Here is a 15,174-nt window from a genome sequence, read left to right as displayed (position 1 = left end):
GAGGGATGAAGCCAGGTTCTGTGCCCAGCAGAGCTTGGCCATGTGGCTGAGTGAGCATTTGCATGCCTTACCTGCAGGCCCAGCCCTCAAGGGTTAGGACATGACTTCATCCTGTTTAACCGAAATGGCTAAATGGGCACCTGGGTTATGGGGCTGTGGATTGCCTTGTGTCATCAAGCACCTCTACCCTTTCCTTAAACTGAAAACAATCTGGAAATATGAATACCCCTGTGTTTCCAAAAGATCCTCACTGAGGAAAAACAAAGAAAAAGGGAATGGGGTTGGCACAAGCATTTTTTGAGCTGACTTTAGAAGAACTTTGACTTTAATCCTCATATATTTTATACATATTGGAAGGAGAGAATAGATGATACTGCCTGGTGTTCACTTAAAGGTTATATGATAGGTGTTGCTGAGATACTTTGAGGAGTATGTAAATGCATGCCATTGCTTTATGATACATGTTATATATTTTCTCTTTCGACTTGTGTTACTTTTGTGATTATAGAAGAAATAGGGAAGTATTGTAGGAAATTGGGAAATTATAAAAAATCTTAAAGATGGTAATATATATTTTTTTGTGTTGTGGTTTATCCTAGATACACTACTGACTTTTTGAAAACGTTATTTTGAGGTAACTGTGGATTCTTCTGTTAACTTCTGATCAGCATGTTATCAGTTAGCTAACCGCTGAGTGAACGAGTAGCCGTTCTCTCCTGAACTCCTGCCATGGTCCAGGTGGAGACTTGCATCTCCAGTTCTCAGCAAGCTCTGTGGAGATGCTCAGGTTCTGCAGTCAAGCTCTGTCCTTCAGCAGCACGTTTTACGTTGCACCTTTTGTACAAAGCTGGCATTGAAACACACATACTATAATTAGATACTCCTATGAGATAAGAAAAATGTTTATGTCACTTTCTGCTTTGTCAAAGTACTTTTACATTCACCACATCATCTGACTTTCAGAGCTGCCCTATGACACGTTCTGTGTGGAAACGTAGGAGGTTAAGGCCCAAACACAGGAGGAGGAGCTTTTCCCAGGCTTCACTTGCTTCCTTCCTTAGCCGTCTTCTCGCTGCTGTCACCCACTTGCAGGCTGATCGGCTTGTTCTCTGGTCTTGAGTTCTGATCACCACTTTGTCACCTCATCGTCAAGGGTGCAAAACTGATCTTGGGCTGCTGTGGAAAACAGTCTGGCAGGTCCTCAAAGAGCTGACCACAGAGTTACTGTGTGACCTAGCAGTTCCACTCCTGTGTACATATGTGAGAGTTGAGAACATGTCTATATGAAGACTTGTACAGGAATGTTCATAGCAGCATTATTCATAATAGCCAAAGAGTAGAAATAATCTAAATGGCCATCAACTAGTAAATGGATAACAAAATGTGGTTTATCTACACAATGGAGTATGATTTGGCAGTAAGAAGTAATGAAGAACAATAAGTCCTCACTTAACATTGTAGGTTCTGTGACTTGTGAAATGACACATTATAATGAAACCAATTTTACCACAGCTGATATAAACAAGAGTTAACTTTCTACAGCATGTTATCAACATTATAATGAAATGTTATTCGAGGACCTACTGTACAGATAGATCCATGCAACGGCATGGATAAACCTTGAAAACATACTAAGTGTTGAAAACATACTAAGAAGCCAGTCACAAAAGACCATGTAATATGATTGATTGATTCCATTTATATGAAATATCCAGAATAGGGAAATCTACAGTGACAGAAAATAGGTCAGTGGTTGCCATGGGGGGTGGGAAGGGGACAATGGGAGTGACTGCTAATGGATGTGGAGTTTATTTTCAGGGTGATGACAATGTTCTGGAATTAGATAGTGGTGATGGTTGTGTAACTTTGTGAATACACCAAAAAGCGAACTGTACAATTTAAAAGGATAAATTTTTTATAGTATGCGAATTACATCTTAATAAAAAAACTGACTTGCTATTTACCTTCCCAAATGCTGGTTGTGATTTCTCTGTCTGTACCAGTGGCACTGTGGGGACACACACCGACTGCCAGGTCCCATGCTGGGGGTTACATGCAGTGTTTGATCTAATCTGCCCAACAGTGTTTGTGTGGGCCAGTATCTCCATTTAAAGAGGAAGAAACTGAAGTTTGGGGCACAGGGGTGCCTGCTTGCTGCCCTCCAGTCAGCCTGTGGTTCAGACCCAGCTCAGCCCGACTAGCCCCAAGCGTTTCCCAAACCTCCCACCGCCTCTCTGCCATTCAGTCCAAACACCTGGGAGCAGCTCTAGCTCTTCCTTCTCCCTTGCCTCTCCACCCTCCACCTGTCCCTAAGTAGTCCACCTCCTAAATGCCTCGTAGGCCTGTTTACTGCTTTCAGTTGACTCTGCCACTTTCCTAGATGAAAATGCCATCACATTATCAGGACTGTTCAAGAGCCCATCAGTGAGTGACTTGTCTTCCAAACTGTCACGTCTCTTATCTGCCCAGTGCACAGCTGCCACATAGTGTTGTGAAGTGTGATTCTGATCCCTTGTCTGTTGCAAAACACTCAATGGCTACCTGTGTTCTAATGGATTGAGTATATACTCCTTAGGCTGGCATCCGAGGCTTTTGACAATAGTGCTTCTCAGTCTCCGCGCCCACTCCTCCCTGCGTATCCTCGAACACTATGCTCCCTGGAGCACAGCCACAGCAGGCTAGAGTTCACAGAAGGCTCCACTGACCACTCAGGAGAGAAGCATACCTTGACGTTCAAATGGGAAACGTTCAGAGGCCGTAAGAGCTTCTCAAATCGGTGAGTAACAAAAGAGCAGTGATTTTCAACTGGGGCCAGTTTTGTCCCCCAAGGGACATTGGTCAGTGTCTGGAAATATTTTGGGTCATCACAACTGGGGGAGGGCAGTCTACTGGCATCTAGTGGCTAGAGGTCAGGGATGCTGCTAAACATCCTACAATGCACAGGACAGTTCCCACAACATAGAATCATCCAGTCCTAAATGTCCGTAGTGCCAAGGTTGAAAAGCTGCTAAAGCAAATAATTTTACTCTTTCAACGTGGTGAAGAATAAGTGAAAACACTAAGTGATTTCAGATGTGTAATGAAAATCCCTGTGTGTCAGTGATAGAGCAATACTGGAAGGCCATTCCTGAGGTGGGCTGAGCAGAGGATAAGTTCGTTCACCAATTAAATGCTCCGCGCTCACGTCCGGGCCCCTCGCCCCAGCATCACAACCCTACACTTCAGTGTATCGTAGCTTGTGGGACCTTGAGTTATGATTATTTACTTGTCTTCATTTACTTGTCTGCATTCCACACCGGGCCTGAGCTCTTCGCGGGCAGGGTTGTGTCTTGCCCTTCATTGAATTAAAATCCCTTGCACTAGTGCCTAGCGTGTAAAAGAGGCTCAACAGATATTTTTAGATTGAATGACTAGAAGAACAACATAATTCATATTTTATCTCAGCAAAAGGAAAAAGCATTACTCTTTGTGGACTCTTAGTCTTTGGAGATGAAACAGGATGCTAGCCCCTCAAATGTCAAAATCCTTTCTGTAAGAACAGAGTATAGCACTATTGGGACACTGATTTCATGCCTCACCCCCTCCTCTCAGCCTCTTATATTAGACTGCAGTTATAGTGGGCTGTTGCCTCCATAGGAAGATGGATGGGGAGGGGCTGCGGAAGAGACCCTAGGGAGGAGCTGAAGGATCCCGTACCCTCAGAAAAGATGGGGGGCAGAATCAGATAAAGAAATTCGACGATGTCAATATTTAGATTGGGGTCAACCATGGAGGTGTTGGGGAGAGACTTGGAGAGAAGAATCAGGGTGAAGTTAGATGTTCAGTTCTCAGCTTGTATATATGACAGCTTGGAGCTGTCTGCTCCCATTAATTGAGGAACTGATGTAAAAAATCCACATAAATTTTGTGGAGTTCCAAGATTACTGACACCCTTGACACATTGAGGTGGCTTTCTTCCTGGGTATATCCTGCAGGATAGGCATCTGATAATTCCTTATGATTAGTTAGAAGCCTTTAGTTGCAAGAATTACAAATCATAAAAAGGAATTTATTGGAAAGATGTAGAACAGCTCACAGAAGCTACTGAAAAACTATGAGCTGTATTTTTTTTATTATAGTTGAATATACATAAAATTTGCCATTTTAACCATTTTAAAGTTCTGTGGCATTCCCCTTCTTGTACAACCATCACCCCATCCGTCTCCAGAACTTTCCTATCATCCTTAACTGAAACTTTGTACCCGTTAAACACTCCCCAGCCCCCTACCCGCAGCCCCGGCAACCACCAATGTACTTTCTGTCTCTATGAATTTGATTATAGGTGCCTCATATAAGTGGAATTACAACGATCAAACAATGATTACTGTCCTATGTCTATTGTTTTTAGGAAAATTTTTTCCTCAACTTTACAAAGCAATAGAAGATCATTAGTAAATTTAAAAAATATAGGAACCTGTAGAAAATAAAATAAAAATCTTATTTTCGCCACCTAGAGGAAAGCATTGTTCAAATTTTAGTTTATGTTTTTCTGATTTTTTTCTCTGTCTCTATAAAGAGTAATATTGATACTCTGTACAAAGTTTCCAGTTTTTCATTATTGCAAATAATTGTGTTATGTGTACAATCTTTGATTGCATTTCTGAGGTTATTTCTTTGAGGACAGATAGATTCCTAGAATTCATATTCTTGCACTAAGAAAATAAATACATTTAAGGCTCTGGATACATAATTTTAAGTTGTTTTCCAGAAAAGTCCCAGTTATGCTACCACCAACTGTATGCAAAAATGGCTGTCTCTTCACATTGTCACTAACATAGCTATGGGGCCCAGCTGTCAGGGCCTCTCAGTTAGGAAATGTTTACAGGCTTTGGAGACTGGCCTGCCCCTGCCTCTTGGGTAGGACAGAGGGAAACAACTTGTTGCTGTACATTTGATGTCAATTATAAGCTTCTGTCCTGTGCGCATGTGTGCTGGCACCATGCTGCTGTTGTTTGTATGAGGGGATAAAAACCCCCGCTCCCATTTTGGAGCTTGCTCTCTCTGGCCCCGCTCGGATGAAAAAAGAGCTGTTGCTGCATTTATGGCACACAGTCTGTCTCGTGCCTTCTTTCAGCTGGGCATCTCTCCACCCAGATGTCCCTGATTGACATCTTTGGACCCAACAATAGCTTATTTTGTTTAAAAAAATTTGCCTACTGATGAGAAAAATTCTGAGATGTCCTAAATTAAATTACAGTGGGCCAGAGGGTGGGAAGAAGAGACAATGAGTTAATCAGTTAACAGAGCCATGGGCAGAAACCAACAAAAAACTGCTCGCATTCCTGGATGTATGTTGAAACTTTGAATCAACTTCCAGGCGGCTATTTAAGCTCTTATCTGAAAAGGTGTAGCCAACTACCAGACTCTGGACTGTTGCCCACCACCCATTGCCCACCACCCAGCACTTCATACTTACAGGCTGTGCAACCTGTCCCGGAGCTAGCCCTGCTTCACCCTTTCCTGCCCTTGTTACCTATAGCCAATGTAAATTCTTTCAAAACATCATATATCTTTATTCTCCAAACTCATATTATAAAAGAGCCCTGTCAGTCCCAGCACAGCAGACATGTTTGCCTTGTGCATCTGGCTCTGCTGCTGGTGGTTTAGATTGCATGCCCCAGGACCTGGTCCTTTTCCTGGCTAGAAGATGGCTCATTAAGCCCTTTCTTTCAGAAAAGCTTTGGCCTCGAAAGTTTTTGTTTAACATTACTTTTACCGATGTATCTTTATTTTAAGCCATTTTATTACTTATCTTTTCCTTAATACCAACATCTAAAACTATCCATTATTAATATTTGTGTTGTTCTAAATGTTGCATAAAATAGAATCATATTATACATTCTCTTGTAAATTGCTTCTTTTAATTTAGAAATATATTGTGGATCTTGGTTTCATTATTTTTTTGTATCAACTTTATTATTATTTAACACTTTATTAGCTAAAAATTACATCAGTAGTAATGCTCATTATAAAAATCCAAATAATTCATGAGTATGAAAATTAAAAATATTTATACTTTAATGACATTTTAAATGTAAATGTAAATATATAAGCATTATTTTTGTGAATTTTAACAATCTGTTCATATTATACATTTTATTTGCAACTTGCTTTTTCAATCAGCCAACATGTCAGACATATAGATTTGTCTAATTTTTCCCTTTTTAAAAAAATATTACATAATGGTTATAGTGTGGCTATGTAATTTAATCATTACCCCTTTCATAGACATTAAAGTGTCTTGAGTTTTTTCATATTATAATTACTCTAATTATATCCTACAACATAGTTTTAAAATGAAATCATAGAATGCATAAATGTTCCATAGTTTAATGCTATTGTTGAACATTTTGGTTATTTTCCTTTTCCATTTTTACTTTTTAAACAAATCTCTGGGAATGTCCAAATGTTGTCCTAGGATTCCTAGAGTGTGTTCATTTTAAAGCTTTTGCTTTGTATTATAAAACTGTCTTCTGGACAGGTTACTCTAATTTGCACTCCTATCATCTGCTAGCTTACTTACACTCTCCCCACCTGTGGGTTTTACATTTAGAAACAGCTTACTGACTACAGAGGAAATAATTAGCTTCGGTCCACTTTAATCACTTCAGATTAATGGTAGTATGCTGAGATTTCAGGCAATGAAGTCAGGACTTGTGGGCGCATGGGCTGGGATTTGCAATGACCTCTGACCCTTAGGGGCTAAGCTGGGGCCTCTTCCATCCCTCTCCTGAGGCTCAAGACCCCACGCACCCCATTTTCTGCTCTTGAGCTGGTTTCCTCACTGTACTCTCTTCTCTCCTATAAGCTAGGCCTGCCATGGTGCCCGACATGCATTTTTAGATTCACACACAGTCTCTTTTTTTTTTTTTTAAGATTTTTATTGGGGAATTGGGGAATGGGAACAGCGTTGGGGAATTGGGGGAAGGGGAACAGAAGTTGCTGTCGTTTTGTTCTTCAGTCTAGTTGTGGAGGACGTTGCTTCACTGGCCCAAGTTGGCACCATCATTGTGCTCTTCCCGGGTGAGGCAGATCAGTCGCCGGCTTCTGGACGGCCGCTCACTGCGGCTGCTGGCCGCTCACGCTGGCTGCTGGCTACATACGGTAGCCCATGACAACCCACTGCCACAGGGGCTGCAGCCTACACCGTCGCCGGCGACTCATGGCAGCCCAGCTCCAGGTTGAGCTGTTGTTCAGCATCTTAGCTGTAGAGGGCAGTGTCACTGGCCCTCATATGTGGGATCCGAACCGGGGCCCTCTGGTATCCCAAGCGAGTTCTTAACCATCGCGCCACTCGGCCGGCCCCACAGTCTCTTAATTAAATTATTTTAGAAAATGTTTAAGATGGAGCACATGTTTAGTAAAGTGTACAGATGAATTTTTACATGTGATCATTCTCAGATCAAGATATAGCCGGCAGCTCTCTCACGTCCCTTTCCTCTTCCAGGAGGGAACCACTCTTCTCATTTCCATCACCATGGATTTGTTTTGTTGAACTTCATATGCATGGGATCAAACAACAGGTACTTTTTTGTGTCTGGCTTCTTTTACCCATTATGTCTGCAGGATTCCACCATGGTGTTGTGTGAGGCAGAAATTCTTTTTTTTCTTTTTGTTGTGTACGTGTTCATAGCATGAATATGCTGCAATTTCAAAATCTATCCTCCTTCCAGTAGGCATTTGAGTTTCCAGCTTTTGGGTGCTGTAAACAAAGCTACTATGTACATTCTTGTATGTATTTTTAGGTGTGTGTGTGGGGACCTAGACCTAGGAATGGAATTTCTGGGTCATAAGATAAAGGCCAGTTCAGTTTGAGTGGGTGCTTCCATATTGTTTTATAAAGTGGCTGTACAGTTTTACCCTGCTCTTGTCAGCACATCAGAGTCCCAGCAGCTCCATGTTCTCACTGTCTCCGGGTGCTGGCAGCCTCTTATTTTAAGTCATCCTGATGGGTGTGTCATGATATCTCATTGGGGTTTTTATTTCCATCATCTGATGTGTAGTAATGTTGAGCACCTTTTCATACATTTATTGGGTATTTGGATATCCTCGTTTGTGAAATTGTGTCAGTCTTTTTGTTTTTTCAAAATTGGATTGCCTTTTTCATAGTAATTTGTAAGTTCTTTGTATGTTTTCTTTCTTTCTTTCTTTCTTTCTTTCTTTCTTTCTTTCTTTCTGTCTTTCTTTTTAAACTTTATTGGGGAACAATGTGTTTTTTGGGGGAACAATGTGTTTTTTCCAGGACCCATCAGTTCCAAGTCAAGTTGTTGTCCTTCAATCTTAGTTGTGGAGAGAGCAGCTCAGGTCCAAGTCCACTCGCTGTTTTCAATCTAGTTTCGGGGGGCACAGCCCACCATCCCATGTGGGAGTCGAACTGGCAACCTTGTTGTTAAGAGCACAAGCTCAAACCAACTGAGCAACCCGGCCACCCCCTGTATATTTTCAATATGAGTCCTTTGAGAGGGTAATGTGTCACAAATATTTTTTTTCTAATCTGTGACACTTGTCTTTTCACTCTCTTACTGGTGACTTTTACTGAACAGAAATCCTTTATTTTAATGTTATCAAATCATCAATATTTTATTTTATGGTTAATGCTTTTTGTATCCCTTTTAAAATATATTTGCCTGTACTTAGGTCATGAAGAGATATGCCTTCTTCTAGAACCTTTATTTTGATTTTCATGTGTAGGTCTTCAAACCATCTAGAATTAATTTTTTCGTGTGTATGGTGAGAGGCACGGTTAATTACATGGTGAGTGATAGAATCTGGTGGCTGCTGACCGGCGGCAGAATGGCTGGCCTTGGGCCAGGTGTCTGTCCCAGGCCTGATCTGCCATGGCGGCATGGAGGGAGGGGCACGTTCGCTGAGAGGACTCGGGTGGGTATGCTAAGCCTACCCAATAGGGCATGCTTTTCCTCTCTGAACTAGATTCTATTAAAATTATTTTGATCATAATGTGATGGAAATTTCCGGGTTGATCCTGGTTGAAGGTTTTACTTGTTTATCTTTTCTTCTGTCATTTGTAATACCCAGATCACATGGAAATATTATTTGCTTGAAAGTGGGACTCTTCAATTATCGACTGTGGGCTGTAGGGAAATACAAAGACACTTTTCTTCCTCTATTATTTGGAATATTAAGAGAGTTTCCTGGACACAGGCCTGCAGAGGTAAACACGGTAAGTAAACGAGAGTCTAACAAAGGAGCCTTAACTGGGAAGCTGCACATGTTGCTTGTGTGCGAGTGTCTTCTGTCTGCCCCTTACATCTCCCCCACCCCTCTCCCCATTGTCCTTCCTTGTGGGGTGCTCTGGCCAGCCCTCTGACTTGTGGTTGTGCTCAGTTGGGAGCACAGGCAGATCAGAGAGAGAGGAGATGGGAGGGTGCCTGTTCCTCTGGACCCTTGCTGCCTCGTCACTCTGGCTTGGCTGCAGTCCTCAAACGTCACACCTCTGCATGGAGCCCTTTCCACACAAGTTCTTTCCTATGTCCCAGCAACTGCTCTGTCCTGTTGTCCCTTCAGGTCTAAGGATGCCTGATGTGGCCTGTGGTTTTGCACCCCATGCCTTCATGGGTAGTTCTTTTATTAAACTCACTCCACATGATCCAACTTAACATGCCATCTATTTCCTCTGCGGACACTGACGTGTTTCACTTTCCCTCAGTTCTCATGTGCAGTATCTCTTCCAGGAAGGGGTCAGCCACTTTGATATACCTTGTTTAAGAGTTATGATCATAATCTCTTTGTCCCAGGAGAGAGGCCGTTTGGTATATGTATGCATGCCAAGGTCCTTGGGCCCCATTTGGGGATTGACTTTGAGGTCGCTATAATAGTGTAGTAGGCTATGGACCTTGTCTAGTGTAATCTCCATAAAATATCCAGAGACAGCTTCTCTTCTCTGCTGTGGAATGCCATCGATACCAGAAAGGATTAGATTACCTGCACAGAACAGAAACCGTAAGTAAGGGAGGCTCAAACACACCAGGCTCATTCTCTCACATAAAGTCAAGATGTTAGCAGTCCAGGCTGGTCCTCACCAAACAGTTATCAGGAACCTGAGTTCTGTCCTCAGCATGTGGGCCCTGCCTCCAAAGTCACTCTCAGGTCCACCTGAGACCTGGAATGTTTGCATTCCTGATCTGAGGAAAGGGGATGGGGGAAGGGCAAATGGAGCTCCCATCCCAGCTCATGTGCCATTGGACTGCTCTTCTAGATGCTCTGGCTCCAGCACGAGTACTCAGGGAACAAGGTAGACATTTCGCTGTGTTTTCTGACCTGGCCCTGGAGTCCCACAGTAACACTTCTGCCATGTTACAAATGAGCCATAACTTGCTTTGACTGAGGGGAGGAGAATTAGAGTTCGCTTCTTGATGTGGCACGCTTCTAGAATAACATGTGGGACAAGAGTACTGTTACATACCTTTTTGGAAAATGCAATCAGTCACAGCTTCCCTAAGTGCAGGGACTCTTGTGGGGACCCTGGAAACTCTTGTGTATGAACTTGTTACAGAAACATTGGTTCCTGTGGCACATAAGGCTGCTCTGCTAGCACAGCTCCTGCACCTGCCCTATTGAGGTCTTCTTTCCTGGCACCGAGCTGTCCCTGAGCTGGGATGGCCCAAGGACTGCTGGGTAGGCTGCCTGGAGGGCACGTCCACAGAGGGGACCAACGGTGTTCCTGCCCTGAGGCCTCCAGGAGACTGATTCTCTGCGTGGCCCATTGTTGGCTTGCAAGTCAGATGTTTAGTAGAAACTAAAAGGACCAGGTAGAAATTGTACCTTGAAATATAGTCTGTACAGGAGAGGCAGGTAACTGCTTGATTCTTTCCCTTTAATTATCAGTTTTCAAAATAGTGAGCTAATAATGTACTTGCAACACCCAAGGTCACCAATTAGAGTCTCCCTCAACTTTTCCTCCTTATTCTTAAAAAAAACCCAAAAAAACCCAACAGCCTTATTGAGGTATAATTAAAATAAAATAAAGTTCATTAATTTTAAGCATACACTTTTTATTAGTTTTGAATATAATTATGTAACCACTACCACTATCAAGATGTAGAACATTTCATAAGTCAGATGGAAAAAGTCAAGAACCATGTAATTTCACTCATATGTGGGAAAGCAACAAATGAACAAGACAAAGAAACAAAAACTCATAGACACAGACAATAGTTTAGTGGTTACCAGAGAGTAAGGGGGAAGGGAGAATGGTAGAAGAGGGTAAGGGGGTCAAATATATGGTGATGGAAGAATTGACTCTGGGTGGTGAACACACAATTCAATATACAGGTGATGTATTACAGAATTGTATACTTGAAACCTATATAATTTTATTAACCAATGTCACCCCAATAAATTTAATAAAAAAACGAAGGTTTCTACCAACGCTTGTTGTCCTCTGCTGTCAGTCCCCTCTCTGAATGCTGGCCACTGGCAGCTGCTAATTTGTTTTGTCCATATAGTCTTGCCATTTCCAGAATGTCATATAAATGGAGTTGTACAGTATGTATGTAGCCTTTTTTGTCTGGATTCTTTCACTTAGCATAATGCTTTTGAGATTCATCTGTGTTTTAGATGTATAAGTAGCTTGTTCCTTTTCTACTGTAGAGTAGATTCCATGGTATGGATATACCACAGTTTATTCACCTACCAGTGGATGGGTATTTCAATTGTTTCCAGTTTTTAGATGTTATGAATAGAGCTGCTATAAACATTCCCGTTAACTTCTGGGCATCCAGAACATGAGCCCTGGCAAACACACACACACACACACACACACACACACACACACACACACACACACGATGTAAGGACTATGGGTAGGATCAGAAGAGGAGCATACACAGAAGGGGACAAGAGACAGAAAACAGAGGTTGGAGATACTACCTACACATGACAGCATTCCAGTTTCATAAGTATTATCCCAGACATGCCTGTGGAAAGCCCTAGGCAGCACATGCTATAATCCCCATTGTGCAGACAGGAGACAGACAGGCCCTAGGAGGCACTATGGCTTATCAGGATCCAGAAGAGGTAGGAATGAGGAGCTGGGTCTGACCCCGGGTCTGTTTCAAAGCTGGGACCCAGGCTGCATCAGATCTTCCCAGGGGGCTGTGGGGAGTGGTGTGTTGGTGTCACTGTATAAAGATATGGTCTTGCATGGACAACGGGGGTGAGCAGTCAGCAACTCAGAGGACTAGTAGAATATGTGTGATTTGAGAAGGGGATTTAGGGAAGGGGATCCCAGGAAGTAATCACAATGGAACTTGGAACCCCTGTAACCAGGCACCCACATTCTAGTGACAACCTCATAGCCAGCTCATGTGGCTAGAGGCATTCCCTAGTGAAAGATGTCTTGCTGCTTCCTGACTTCCCGGCGCTCTTGCTTTAGGAAACCCCACTGGGAGAGCCTTCCCAGATGCTGCAGATGTTGGCTCAACCCTCATGCCTGACATCTGGCCATTTTCCTGGAGGCCCCATAAGGTAACAAACACCAGGTGGCCTACGCCAGGCCTCTCCAGGCCACATTATCTCTGTGAGCCCTTTCTGAGCATACCCTCCTTTTCATGTATGGGGAAGAGGAACATGAAGAGAGGGCCTGCCCTGCACGGGAACAGGTTGTTGGGCGGTGGATAGCGTGGTGATCCTGTCATGATCACACCCAGGGCAGGGATGGCAGGGTGGAAAGGGGACTCTTGAGGGCCTTCTAAACTGGGCCACTATGCATCAAATGGATGCCTCAGAACAGTGGTCATGGGCCACCCACCAGCTGGGAATCTTCAGAATGTTGCTACATCTTTGAGTCTCATTTGGCTCCTCTGAACAGTGGGATGAATGGAGGACCAACCTCAGAGGATTATGGTAGGGATTCAGTGGGGTCCTCCCTGGAAAGTGCTTTCTGTGTGCCTGGCCCTGTGGAAAGGTCTGCTGGAGGGGTTGCATTGGCACTAACTTATCCTTTGTCTCTTCCCTACAACGAAGCCTCTGCCTCATCCCTCACTGTCCCCAAGGCCTTGGGCTGAGCTGTGTTCTCATTGGAGAAGATTGGAGATTCCACTAGGGGTGCCTGTCCTAGGAGCAGCCAGGGCAGGAATGGCAGGGGGTGAGCAGTGGGGCCCTGGCTCATTCACATATCTGTGATCGGGCTGGTGGGGGCTCACTCATTCAGCAAATGTATAGGAAACCCTATAGGTGCAGGCACGTTTCTAAGCACGGACCCCAATCTAGTGCCCCAAGCAGTGGACAACAGCCCTGCCCTCCAGAGCTTGCATTCTAGTTGGGAGTGAGACAGTCCTACTCGACTTCACAAGCAAGTAGTGATGCCCTCCTGCTCTCCTCTCAGTCTGGATGTGTCCACCCTTACTCTGAAGACGATGGTGGACCTCTGGACCAATTGAAAAATTGAGTGGGCTTTGGAGCAGAACTGTGAAGGGAGGTGCTGGCAAAACCCCGCATCCCAAATAGCATGTGATTTCTGCAAGGGCACAATGTGGCAAAGCCGCCTCCACTGTCTATTCAAGAACATTTTTGTCAAAGAGAAACCTGTACCTGTTCACTCACTCCACCCACTTATTCCATCCCCTACCACCAAGCCTATCCCCAGGGCTGGCGCCCACCGATATTCTTTATATCTTTATGGATTGATCAATTTGAGAGTTTTCATGTCAGTAGAATCATGTTGTGTCCGGCCATGTAATGTAGGAGGAGACTGATTCCTGTTTGATTTTGAGTTTTAATAAAAATTTTATTTAAAAATTTTTATTAAAATAAAAATTCAGGTCAGCAAGTGACTTGCATAGCTCTGGATGTGTTCAATCCCGGGGAAGTTCTGAGTTGCAACAGCAGGACCCACTTGAGCTTGTTTGAGCACAAAGGGTCTTTACAAATCCTGTCTGGAGATCGAGGAAGCTGCGGGAAGGTCGGAGCCTCAGAATGGGGGGCGGGGGGGGGGTTGGAACTGAGCACAGGCCCTACCCAACCCTCAAGGCTCTTCCAGTAGCGACCCTCTGCCCTGCCCCCGCAACATCCTCCCCATCCAGCTGTTGCCTGGGAAGGAGCTCCGCCTCTTGCCCAAGACTTCATCTGGGGAGGCGGGTGGTGCTATCATCTCCATCAGAATAAGGTCAGGAGGAGGAGTCTCACTTTTGGCGGCTGTTGAGTGAGGCCATGGTCAGGGACCACTCTCTTCTCTGCCTTGAGATGGAGCCCCTGTGTGGAGAACATAGGTCCTCAAAGAGAGGAAAGAAGGAGCTCTCCCAGGAGCAGGAGAAAAACTGTCACTGGGTACCTACGCTTGTCCCCTCAAGCAGAAGACATACATTAGGGAAGCCCAAGATTGCAGGGCCCAGCACTCAGGAGAGTCAATATCCGTAGCCTGGGTCTGATGGCGTGGACCCCGATGATGTGGGAGCCCAGCCTAGGGATAACCCATCCAGACTTGGATGGGAGGAGGAATGCTTTCTGGAGGAACAATTGAGTCAGAGCCAGCAGGGCCTGCCAGGTGGAGAGAGCACATGGCAGCAATGGGCTCTTAGTGGGAGTACCATCGGCAGATACAGTCAGGGTGATGGAGTCCTTATTGGGGCCTCTTTTATGGACGTGAATCATCTCACTGAGTATTAGAAATACTGTCCCCTTTCACTGGTGAGGAAACGGGGGCTTCAAAACACCACCCTCATGGCAGGCCAGGATTGGGACCCAGTACCTGTTAGACCCTAGTGGGGTCCACCTGACTACACCCCAATGCCAGGACAAGGGCCTTTCACCTCTCAAGCTGCATGAACCTTTGGTCCTGGTGCCCCAAGAAAAACCTTGTCCTGCCCAGAAATAGGCTCCATCTGGTACTGGGAAAGTCTGAAGTGCCATGGATGGTCCATTTCTGGCCACCAAGCCAACGGTCCAGCATGGGGGCAGCTCCTCCCCCTGAACCAATGGAGTCTGGAGACCTGAGGGGGACAAGGTGTGTGTGGGGGGTGGTCACCCTTGCAGAAATACAAATACCCTGAGCTCCTGCAAGGACGCATGCCGATGGACATTATGAAAACACACAGAATCTGGGCCGGCCGAATGGCTCAGTTGGTTAAGAGCTCGCTCAAGAGTTTGAGCTCTGAGCAACAGCGGTTCGAGGCCAGC

The 15,174-nt window shown here is 44.4% G+C and overlaps 1 long non-coding RNA gene across 1 annotated transcript in view; it reads left to right on the top strand.

Annotated features, from left to right (window-relative positions):
* The first annotated feature begins 2,584 nt into the window (after positions 1–2,584).
* Positions 2,585–15,174, top strand: part of LOC109395878 (uncharacterized) — a 29,301-nt gene continuing 16,711 nt past the window's right edge. The window contains exons 1-3 of the long non-coding RNA XR_002126740.1: positions 2,585–2,776; positions 7,487–7,562; positions 9,076–9,220. This is a non-coding gene — a long non-coding RNA (uncharacterized LOC109395878). The remainder of the gene's footprint in view (positions 2,777–7,486; positions 7,563–9,075; positions 9,221–15,174) is intronic.

The sequence above is a fragment of the Hipposideros armiger genome, unplaced genomic scaffold (assembly GCF_001890085.2).
Source record: "Hipposideros armiger isolate ML-2016 unplaced genomic scaffold, ASM189008v1 scaffold_491, whole genome shotgun sequence".
Taxonomy (NCBI): Eukaryota; Metazoa; Chordata; class Mammalia; order Chiroptera; family Hipposideridae; genus Hipposideros; species Hipposideros armiger.
Note: the sequence above shows the minus strand (reverse complement) of the source record. Positions and strands in the feature narration are given on the sequence as shown.